This window comes from Cupressus sempervirens, chromosome 4 (genome assembly GCF_028749045.1).
Source record: "Cupressus sempervirens isolate cs-2001-9-10 chromosome 4, ASM2874904v1, whole genome shotgun sequence".
In the NCBI taxonomy this organism is placed as follows: domain Eukaryota; kingdom Viridiplantae; phylum Streptophyta; class Pinopsida; order Cupressales; family Cupressaceae; genus Cupressus; species Cupressus sempervirens.
In genome coordinates, this window is record NC_143121.1 from 374,346,157 (window position 1) to 374,358,937 (window position 12,781).

A 12,781-nucleotide genomic window follows, 5' to 3' on the forward strand; every position below is an offset into this window, starting at 1 on the left:
GATGACAAGGCCCAATTTTCTACATGGCAGATAGAAACTGCAAATTGTTAGCCTAAGCCAAAAAAATACTTATAGGGATCAATATGGCATTCTTTTACCTTTGAAATCTGTTGTCAAGGCTAGCTGCATTGAATGCAGCACTTGATACAAAGGGAACAAATAAAATTAAAATTATCATCAGACTACAAATCTATTGCTTAACCTAGGTTTATTCAAGGTTCCCAAGGGACTAGCATTGACCTACTGGTACGGGCAAATCTATCTTTTAAACAGGAGATAGAGGTAATTGGAGATGGCATTTTCTAATATAATTTAATAATTTATAAATTTTCTGAGAGTAGAAAAAACCTCCTTTGTCCCTCTTTGAGCATGCGTATCCTTGTATCCAATTTAGATAAGTATCTAATACGACCCAAATACACACTAGATATTGTACCCATGTGAGCCTAAGAAAATTGGTTTTGTTACATCCCAATTTTTTGCTTAAATTAAAATGTTTGTTATAACTGTTGAGACTTCAAATGAAATTTAGTTGGTTGGTTAAATTGTTGTTCATCTTTGATTTCATGTGAAAATGAAGTGTTGTTTGTTATGGTTTCATGTGAAATTGAGGAGTTGGTTAATTGTTATGTTTTTTGAGAAATTGAAATAATAGTTTTCGTTGTGATGTTATATGAATGGCATGTGGATTAGCTAATATGACTATTTAATTTGATTAAACGATTTGGAAACATGTTATTACCTTGATAGACTTCTTTTGCAGGAACGCGACGAGGGGGGAAAGCATTGCTAGAAAAGGAGAGGGCATGACGACACCACCTACCATTGAGCTAATAGGTATGGGTCCTAAACCACCTTAGTCAAGGGAAAACTAGCCTAGGCAAGCAAAGGTATACCCAGTGATCACCATGAGCTAATTTGGTAAACGCACTTAATAAGATAATAAATAATTAAAAGTGTTACCTTAAATATATTGGAACGATATCAAAGTTTCATGTGATAGTAGACATGTCTTAATATAATGACACCATGGAACCTACATGTACATGTACATGTATATATGTATACATGTACATATGCGTAAATTTAAATATGACGTACATGAACATATACACTTACTTAAAATATGATGTATACACAACATACATATATTTAGAATATTACGTATATATGTGTGTATATTATACGAGTATAGCTAGATACAAGATGGTGTCTTTATATTAACACATTGAGAGAAAATTAATAATTCCACCTTTGGCAATGTTTAAATATTAATATTTTGAGTCATCAACCTTTATATTTCTAGCAGCCAATTTTTGATATTGTTGAAATAGCCATTTGTTCTATCGGCCTTTTAAATTTATGAAGCCAAGAGTGTAATAACCCCAATAACTTCTTCCAACACTAAAAATCTTTATACTTCAGTGGTTTGACATTTCGTCAAACACTTTGCAAGCAAGGGTCCTCCGATTGATATAACTTTTCAGATTGCTGCAGTGATTCTTGTTTGGAATTGCCTCAAAGAGAATGCTTACAAAAGACTCCAAATTGTCTAAACAATGACCTAACATAAATATGCAACTAATTTTGGCAATAGTGAATGCATATATGAGTTCTAATCATGAAAATGATCACCTATAGCCAACTAGTATTTTAACAAATAGTTGGTATGCAGGCTAACTAGCTAATAAAAATGATATATTAACGCTCAAAGACAACTATTAATGACCATCAATTGTATCTCCTTGATTGAGAATGAGTATCTAATACAATATTCATACTAAGTTAGCCAAGACTCTTGGCATTTACAATGATATCAAAATATGATGATTGCTGGTAAAGTAATATGCACCTACAGCTGCCAATGAAAACTAATGCAATACTAAATATTTAACTTCAATACTCCCCTACAGCAGTACGCTAATCACATGCATGATTAAATACAACTAAAGCCATAGATTGTTGATACCATTGTGAGAAATGTAAAAATGAATGATGTATCTATTAATGAATGATAGGTCTGATATGAAATGACAGTTACAACAGCACTCTATAGTGAAAGGCAACTATGAAAATACACATCGAACTTGCCAGATGAAGTCACCTTAGAAAATAGATGTATTGCAATACCACTGAACAGAAAATAACCTCCTCAAGTGCCCAAGTTGTGCCTCTCTCGCTGCCGCCCCTGATTGTAGATGGCTGTAATAATTTTCTTTGCTTTTTCGAATTTGCTTTTTCGGATTGCTTTTTTCGAATTGCTTTTTTCGGATTGCTTTTTTCAGACTGCTTTTTCGGACTGCTTTTTGCGCCTGCTTTTTCGGGTCTGCTTTTTTGGCCTGCTTTTTTCGAACTGCTTTTTCGGCCTGCTTTTTCGGACTGCTTTTTCGGCCTGCTTTTTCGAATTGCTTTTTCGGCCTGCTTTTTCCAACTGCTTTTTCGGCCTGCTTTTTCGAATTGGTTTTTCTCAATGTAGCACAAATAGAAGACTGAAGTATCTTCCTCCCAGCTGCAATAATTCAAGTGATATTTCACACCCTCAAAATCGCGTACCAATTGAGAGTTTTCGTTCTCAATGGCCACAAATATTTTTTCTCAATATAGCACAAATAGAAGACTGAAGTATCTTCCTCCCAGCTACAATAATTCAAGTGATATTTCACACCCTCAAAATTGCGTACCAATTGAGAGTTTTCGTTCTCAATGGCCAGTTGTGACTATTGCAGAAACCCTAGGCTCCACAATGCACATCAACAAACATCAACATCAACAACAACAAATCTGGATGATTAGAATGAAGCCCGGGGTGCCTATTTATTCTTTTTCCTCCACTTTCTCCAGAAGCTTCTAGAACATTATTTTGTTTTATCTATTAAGTGACTTTATAAAATATTTTATAATTCAAGTCACTTTATTAAATTAATTAAATATAAAGTTACCTTTTAATATTTATTTATTTGATAACTTTATAAATAATTAACTTAATACCACTTATTTATTTAATTAAAATAATTAATTAGTCATCCTCATAAAATATTCATTATTTTGGATAACCTAATTAATTAAATTAATTAAATCAAATTGCCTCCAAAATGGGGACATGACAAAGAGCATAACTCATGCCTTTGCCACCTTCCCTCATCTTGTTTGTAAATCCAATCGAAAGTGCATGTCTTGGTATCAAGCCTATATTTGAGAAGAGGAAGCCATTCTTCTTTGGTGCGATTTGCAAATATACAACCTTATACAATCAAATTCATATCTACAATTGCATTCTAAGTATGTTACCTGCATTGCATCCATACTCCCGTGAATACATATCTGCAAATTACATTCTTGTATGTCGTCATTTATATCATAGAGTTGCATTCACTGTGTCGTTGAATACCTCTACGAATTGTATCCATACCTGGTTGATTTCATATCATGATAGACATATTAGTGGCCATTTTCTCTACCTACGATTTGCCTTTTGGTGATTGTTTTTCATACTTACATTGCTAGAGGCTTGTTGATTGGCATTCAATGAGCCGTGCTAGGCTTCATCAGTTCATACCAACATTGAAAGGGAATCAACCCTTTGTTTACAAAGTCAGGTTGTGCGTCTAACTGCTCTCCTCTTCTCTTAATCATTTTGATTGATAGTTTTGTGATTTCAAACCAGTTGCATGATGCCGCAAGTATGATTTGGATAGAGCCTAATGGATTATAATCCACGGTGATTAATTTATTTCCTTTATATACAACTATCTGCTAGAGAATCTGCATATGGATTAGTTAAGCTACTTACTGTATAATTACATGTCTTGTATCAATGTTTAAATAAATGGAGAGAATACCAACTCTATGAAATCCATATATAGAGGCATTATTCGTATGTCCCTGAGATTAGGAAAAGCATCACGAGAAGAGTGTTGATAAAGATATACCAATGAACCTCCTATTATAAATCTATAATAAGCCCATATTAGGCAAAGATATCATCTCTGAAATAAATAGAGTTTTCATCAATAAATATTGGACAGCCACACCGAGATTCATCGAGGATGACCAGAAAGGTTGTGATGAAGGGTGTGGGTTGATAACCAAAGGTTAAATGGAATAACCTACAAGTCAAAAATAAGTAATCAGCACTAAACAAATCAGTTATGAATACAAGCAAGTAAAATAGATTGAGTCAGCTCATGGTGATCAATAGGCATAGATCTTGTTGTCAAATCGAGCGATGGGTGATCGGACAAATAGTGTTCATGTAAATCCCTAACCAAGTTAGGTTTAGTGGCATGCTTGCTTTTGTGATCACTAGAGGTCAGGTTGCTAGTAGTTGGATAGATGGGCTGATGGGAAGGACTCCATAACCTAGTTGGTTGTATAGCCGACACTCTTAACACTAGGATGCTCAGTGGCAAGACAGTGGTGTCCCATGCCTAATCTTAGGTAGGGAAGGTTTTTCTCAGTTGAGATTGTGTGGGGATACCTAAGGGTCCACGGTTGGGAGGTTAAGCCCCTAACAATGCTTCTCCTCTCCACCTGATGCCAAGACTTGCACAAGACAGGGATATGATCTGCATTCAAGTTATCTTCTTTTACAAGTATTTTATTTTTATGTTCTTGTAGGTTCGATTGAAGATATATTTAGATGGTTAATATTGTTAAGTAGTTACTCTCTTTTCAATTGATTAGGATTCAATTAATCTTTTATAACCGTTGATCTCTTTCATTTGAATATGTGAAGTAGTTGTTATAACTGTCTTTCATGTGATTATGAAAAGCAATGTATCATTTATTTATATTTAAATTGTTATGGAAAAATAGCTTGATACAAGATTTCTAACCATGCTAAATCTATATTATTATTTTTTTTTTACAATTTGACATAAATGTTCCCAAATTTAATTTTTTTAACTTCATTGATGCAATTTTTAAAAAAATTGGTATAAACAAAAGCTACATCAAATAAGAAAGACAAGTGAAATGTTCCATTTTAGTAAAACATTTTTTGGGTTATCTTTGAAAGCAACTCTACTACTTTTGCATATTGCAACACATTAATTATGTAGCATTTATGTCTCTATATTGATAAGAACTTGGAAAATTGTGCTAAATACATGTGTACATGTTTTTTTATCAATATCATATCTAGTCACATCTATATTGGGGAGTCCTAAAAAATGGTCGTATCCATATCTAATATCATATCTGTAGCTAATAGCATATATGTGTCCATGCAACTTCGACTTTTCTACAATAAAAATGAAAATATCATGGCATTAACTTTCAAACAAGAATTGGACTATTAATGAGCAATATTGGGTTAATCTAATTAGCAAAGGGGGAGGTGAAGGAGAATTGAAAATCATCGAAGTGAGGATGGGTAAATTAATTTTTGACAAGGCCTCTTACAGTAATCTAGGCCCTTTAGGAACAGGATATGTGGCTTGCGATTGGAACGAGAGCATCCTTGTGCTTGGAGCTAAAACATTTGCAAGGAGACAAACAATGAGGCAGAAGTGCAAGCTACCCTCAGCTATTATGGTAGCCAAAAAATTGAGTGGAAAAACTTGATTTAGAAGGGGGTTTGCAGATTATTGTTAATGCAATTGCGGAAGGAGAATTAGGAGCGTGGAATCTGAACAAATTCTTTAAAAAGATCAATACATTGTTGGGATCATTTACAGCCCTCAAGGTTTCCCATGTGAGGTGACAATCGAATGAAGTTGCAAACACCATATCCAAAGTTGGAGTAAAATTGAGAGAGTCAATGAGCAAGGAGTTGTTAAAAGATATTTGGGATTTGGATGTCAAGGAACTGGAATTAAAGCTTTTGGAGGAAGGACAAATTCATTAGTGATTCTTTGGATGATTTAACTCCTCATGGTACATGGGGTTGATCTTCTATATGCATTTGTTGAGAACCATTGTTTTAGGATAAAGGTGTCTCAACCTTTGAGTCTAAACATGTTATTTATTTATTTATTTCCTTTATAGCCCATTTTAGAAGTCCTAAAGTTATGGAGCTAGTGTCATACGTTGCTATGTTGAATAAACGTAATGATTATGGTAGTTACTAGTTTGGTGGAAGAATCATGGAGAGTTAATATTTGGTAATTTATATTTATCATGGAGTTCACTATTGACAAGTGGTGTGAGGTAGGTGTTGCATATGGAATGGTGCCCACTATGGTTGAGATATTTTCAAAGTTTCTATGTACAACATGTCATTGGTTTAGCAAGTTGACACCACATACCTCTTTCGTATTAGAGATGGTTTTGTTCTATCCACTTGTGTTGACCTCTATAAATATGTAGCCCCTTAGTGCATTTTGCATGGTTGTTTGGAAATCTTCTAAGGAGCGTTTATGTGCCAGATATTCTCAACAATTCTTTGCTGCTGTATTTACTCTTGATGAGCATTGGCTCAAGGATTGTATTGTAACTGTTGTTGTTGATGATAATACAATTGAGTCTGGATTTTGGAGGGTGAGTTTTTTCCCGCGAGGGTTTTCCCACATATATCATGTGTTGTGAGTTTATATTCTTAAGGGTTTGTAAGAATTTTTCAGCATCATCTCCTCATAGATTTCGCATTTGGAAGCGTTTCCACACTTTGGCTTCCTTTCACATTGAAGGGGTTAAAGTGCATGTGTTTAATGCATAAGGAGTAATTAAGTGATGTTAAGAATATTAACCAAGGTAAACCTACAGGTCTGACAGTACAGACCGTACTTCCTCTTAATAGTAATATATCTCTAATGTTGGCATTTAATGATATATATATATATCTCTCCTATAGGTGCCAAGTTAGGAAGGGTTATGTCCCTCTAGAAAGTATATATAAATAGGTTGTAAATGCAGATTATAGGACACACAGTTACAGCAGTTTTCTCCTATAAGCATTTTATATCCTGCAATTTATATCTGAGATTCTCTATCACAATAAAAGGTTAAATATTCAGTATTGTATCTAAGCACTAATTTCATCAATATTCATACTACTTAGAAGATCATTCTCAGCATATAAGACTGGATTAAAAGTCTGATTAAGAGATAAGGATTTAGCAGAAACTTTACGAGTGAATAGTGTGCAAAGAAATGGTGGTGTTTTGCTGATGACACGAGAGATTTTGAGAGTATGGTCGAGGACAGTAAACCAAGACAACAACATATTGGTGGGCACATTTTTCATTTTGTTTTTGGCAGAGCAAAAAAATTTGCAAACGAGTTTGATTGAGGCAAAAATTTCTTAGAGGATGCTAAGGAAACAAGAATGCTTCCTAGGGGAGGTGACAAGGAAGTGCATGAAAAGCGTTTTTATGGTAGACAACCCACAATTCTGGGAAATTATGGATTTCTAATAGGGAATCAATTTTTGTTTGCAAATCATAGGTACATATCCAACAATGTTATATCATCAGCATTATTAGTGTAGGGACTAGAATTAGATTTAAAGGAGGAAAGACTGCATTAAACCAGATTGGCTAGGCGGATTAATTCCCATGGTGGACTCAGCAAAGCCAGGTATTGGCCTCAAGGATATTGAAGGGAGCTAGAGGTAGGTCGAAGGGACATCAAAGGAGATTAAACCATTCCTTTTGTGAAGTGCGAACTCCAACAAAAGAGGAGAGGAGGGAGGACACCAAGAATGGATGGCTCTTGTTGAAAGAGAGGCCGAGGAAAGAAGAGTGAAAAAGAACAAAGATGTGGAGTGCGCCACAGAACTCTTGGATGAGTAGACCAATAGGCAAAGCAAGGAAACTAAAATAGGCTACCCCCAGTTTAAAGTAAAATAACTTGTATTCAAATACAAATCACCCAAAAACAAACCAATTCTTTACTTTTCCCTGTTCTTTATCAGATTATTTTTCCCAAAAAGAAGACCCAGTTTTGTATTTTCTTAGTATAATAAGCAATACAGATTCAGCAAATATTGTAATCAGGGAAGATTTCTATGAAGATGTATTCATTTAAGAGCAATCATTTGGTTTGGCACACTTTTTGACTTCAAAAAAGAACAAGTTACCAATGTCTAAATTCTCAGTAATCTTCATTTGAATTTCTAATTACACAGACAAGTCAAACTCAAATTACAATCAGAACCTGTCTGGCAAATCCCATTATGTTTGATACAATGATTTGGGGATGTCTATAACTTGCTCCTATTCTGAGAGAGCGTGTATTCTTAGACGGTTCAACAACTCAATTTTCCCATGCCAGCAGCAACACAGAAGCTCCGTCTCTGTTGGCCAAGATTTGTATTGGAAACTACATCCTTTCATTTATCTTGTGTGTCGTTATTTTATTTGAACTGTCATCTACCCTCAGAAAGTGAGTCTCGACAATGAACGGTTTGAGACTGAAGTTTGGAACTCCCATAATAAATTGTCAGTGTCATTAACCTCTAGTTCACAATATGAAACTACATGCAAATGCCTCTCTTTAGTATCATAACTTCTAGAAAAGTTAATCTGTAAAGTTCCTTCTTAGATAAAATAACTGATAACTCATAAATGCCAACAACAATGTGCAGAAATTGGATACGAACTTCTTCGTTCGCATTAGTTGTGATTATGATAAACTCAAGGAACACCGTCCAATTCAGCCATTATTCCGCATACACACCTTTGCCAAAACATCAAATTCATTTCAGAACTTGTAAATCATTCTAGAAGCATCTTTCAACTTTGAAGATAATTATTTTCCTGAAGAAAACCATACTCCAGAAGCGTTGCCCAGTCTATGGTCCTGCAAATATGACTTTGCTTAGAAGGTTATCGTAAAGTTTCCCCAAATTTTCAAAATCCCCTGTTGAATCCATACCAACCTCACCTTATTCTCTTCTGCGTAACTGACAACTGCCGCTCCATATTCCCCGTTCTTTCTTCCTTAGTTAAATTTTTTAATTTGACTCCTATTTACATTAAAATAATACTCAACTTAGTATGATATTTTTGTGTGAAGTGGAAAATTACCTTAATATTAATTAAATGCTAATAAAGGGGTAAATTTAGCATTAATTAATTCCTTTCTTTTTTCTTTTGATCTCAAAAAAAGAGAGGAGACAATACAGTCCTCCCCAAAATTGCTCATCCTCAAGCAATTTCAATCTCAGATTTATTAAGATTTGCTCTATTTCCCAAATTGCATCCTCCACCCAAAGATCCTTCCAATTCACTAAGTACTCCCTAATAACTCATTGCCAAAGAGTTTGCTCCCTTGTTTCAATGATGGCCTCTAAAAATAAAACCAGCTTGTCTTCTTCATCCAAATGAAGCAACACTCCAAAATGAGTTACATTATGTCTCAAAGATTTCTTCATATGAGAAACATGAAAAACGGTGTGAACCTTGTTGCTTGTTGGCAGCTCCAGTTCATACACTACTTCTCCCAACCTTTTTACAAACCAGAATGATCCATAAAATTTAGGCTTGAGTTTTTTTGAGTGAGGATTGCCTTTAAGGCTACAGTTTCAAGTATACCAAATCATCAACCTCAAAGTGTCTTTCAACTTTATGCCGATTTGGGTATTGTTTTTGTTGATTCTGAGCTTGTTGGATGTTGGCCTATAGAAATTTCATGATGTCTTGACTCTATTGCAACAAATATTTGGCTCTGGGTACCTTGCCATCTCCAAACAATAAGCCTTTGAAATTGGTTGTTCAGATCCATAAAGAGCCATAAATGGTGACATCTTGATTGACATATGGTACGTAGTGTTATAACAATACTCACTCAAATGGAACCATTTCACCTACACTCTATGCTGCCCTGAAATGTAGATCCTCAAATAACCTTCCAACCACTTGTTAACTATTGGTGTTTGACCACCAATTTGTGGATGGTAACTAGTGTGTGGAGTGAGTTTCAATCCACTAAATTTGAATGACTGCCAAAAAAAACTATTGAACTTTTTGTCCCAGTCACTGACTATATTTCGAGACAACCCATGAAGTCTGAAAATTTCTTTTAAAAATAGATCTGCAAATTGTACTACTGTTAGCGTTGTTAAAATTGCAAAGAAATGAGCAAATTTTGTTAACTTGTTTGCCGCAACATAGATACAATTCTTTCCTTGCGCTGCAGGTAATTTTGTAATAAAATCCATAGAAATACTTTCCTATTTCCTATTAGAAAGCAGGGGCTGTGATAGACCAGCAAGGATTGTGTTCTCATCTTTATTTTGTTGAGAAAATGGACACTCTTGGACAAACTTCTGAATTTATTTTTTAATCCCTTTCCAACTAAACCCTCTCCCTAACTTGCTTGTATGTCTTAATGAAACCAGGATAACCAACCCAGGAATGTCATGATAATATTTTATGACCAGCTTTTTAAACTTAAATCTTCTACCTTTATAGATGATAAGTGTATTTTGAATCGTGTGCTTGCCATCATGTGTGGCACCCTCCAACAAGTTGGAAGCCCATAAGTCTTTTGCATATTAAGCTATTATGTGTTCCTTCCAATTTGCTGTGATCTCAACCAAAGAGCATAAATGTGGTCTTCTAGAGTCTAGACTATGCATCAACCACTGTATTCTTTTATTCCTTTGACATAGACAATGTCAAAATTGTAAGCTTGCAACTTGCTTACCCATTGTTATTGTCTCATTTATATCTTGCTGGTTCAATAAACATTTAGAACTATTATGATCAGTCTTAATTGTAAACTTACCTCCCCAAAGATATTGTCTAAATTTGGCTAGTGCATGCATCATTGCCCACATCCTTTTGTCATGAATCAAATAACATTTTATGATCCTCTCAATTGTTTACCATACAAGGTAATGGATATTTATTGCATTTGGAGACTAGAATATGACACAGAACAAGATAGTACTTAATTCATATAAGCAGAGCATATAATAATGAGTACAACTATAATGATGATCCGTAGTCCAATAGGATGATATACATATATATTCCGAAGAGGCAACTCAACCATCGTGCAACCTTTCAGGTACTAACTAATCTCATCGGCTTTGTTATACTTTTGTCGATAACATCATTCCCCAAAAAAGAAGAGTTGTCTCCGAACGACACAAATGAAGACCACTAAGTACATCAAAACATGAGTAGGTAGGAGGGTGCAACTATGTTCGTAACTTGTGCACCCGTTGGGTTCGAGTCTTCAGAGCCACCTCGGCCTGCATTTGAATCTCTAAAGCTATCTTCATCATCTTGCTCTAGCTCTTTTGCTTCCGACTCCTTTTGTACCTGACATTTTCCTTACTTTGCTTCTTCAAGTTGAGTCAAGAATGTTGTCTTCTCTGATTCCTTTTCCTATTTAATTACCTCCAACTGGGCAATAAGTGTTGCTTGTTTTGACTTTGTCATGTCCCCAAATTTTAACGTAATAATTTAATTTAATTAATTAATTAGTCCCAAAATTTAAATAATATCCCCTTCAAGCCGAGATTGCCTTCAGATCGAGATTGCCTCTGGACAAAGATCCCCTTCGGGCCGAGATCGCCTCCGGGTCAAGATTCCCTTTGGACCGAGATTGCCTTTGGATTGAGTTTGCCTCTAGACAGAGATACTCTTTGGACCGAGATCGCCTTCGGGCAGAGTTCCCCTTCAGGTCATTACATTGGTATCAAAGTAATTGCCTTTGGGTCAAGATCCGCATTGGATCGAGGTTGCCTCTGGATAGAGATTCCTTTCGGGACGAGATTGCCTTCGGATTGAGATTGCCTACAAACAGAGATCCCCTTTGGACCAAGATTGCCTTCAGATCAAGTTTGGCTCTGAACAAAAATCCCCTTCAGGTTGAGATCCCCTTCGGGCCGAGATTACCTTCAAGCCTAGATCGCTTTTATTCTGAGTTTCCTTTCGGGACATTATAGGGGTCGAGATCGAGATCCCCTTCAAACCAAGATTGCCTTCGGATCAAGTTTGCCTCCAGACAGAGATCCCCTTCGGGCCGAGATTAGCTTCGAACCAAGATTACCTTCAGCTCGAGTTTCCCTTTGGGACATTACAGTTGGGTCGAGATCCCCTTCGGATCGTGTTTTCCTCCGGACAGAGATCCCCTTCAGACCGAGATTGCCTTTGGATCGATTTTTCCTCCGGACAGAGATCCCCTTCGAGCCAAGATTACCTTCGGGTCAAGATCGCCTTCAGTCAAAGTTTCCCTTTAGGACATTATAGTGGTATCAAAGCTGGTGATCTTGCCAGCCTACCGGGATGATTGAGAGATTTTGGTATTTGGATCACACTATGGCGCCGAACAGCGATGGGGAGTGGTGGTTAAAAGCACTACAAGCAATTGGCAAAGAGCTCAACAAGGGTGTTGATCTTCCATTAGATATATTGGAAGTATGTTTGTGTAAGGTGAACCAACTACTTTTCAAGATTTATACTAAGAATCCTCTCGCCGATTAAGGATGCCTTAAGTCAACCCAGGCTTTTGAGACACCATGAAAAAGAAAAAGGTTGGCAATTGCAGCATGTCTCAGTGAGGTCTTCAAAATTTTGGCTCCTAAAGCACCGTATGATAACACCATGATAGAGATATTGCATTTGATAGTTAACAACTTTTAGAGTCTTAATGACTTCAGTAGTGACCCTTTTGGTAGGAGATTTACAATATTGGAGAATTGTGCAAATGTCAAAGTAGGTAACCTTCTCTTAGATCTCGAATTGCAAAATTTGGTCCATGATATGTTTCATCACTTCTTGGTCACCATCAAGGAAGATCATGATATGAAGATTTCAATTGCTATGGGGTCTTATGATTTCATGCATTGAAGAGACTGATGAAATATCCCAACCCATCTCATCTA

General features: G+C 35.9%; 1 protein-coding gene across 4 annotated transcripts in view; it reads right to left on the minus strand.

The window, feature by feature from the left end:
• LOC149561635 (glutamate--glyoxylate aminotransferase 2-like) overlaps positions 1–12,781 on the minus strand; it is a 201,690-nt gene that overhangs the window by 13,513 nt on the left and 175,396 nt on the right. The gene's annotated exons all lie outside the window — the stretch shown is intronic.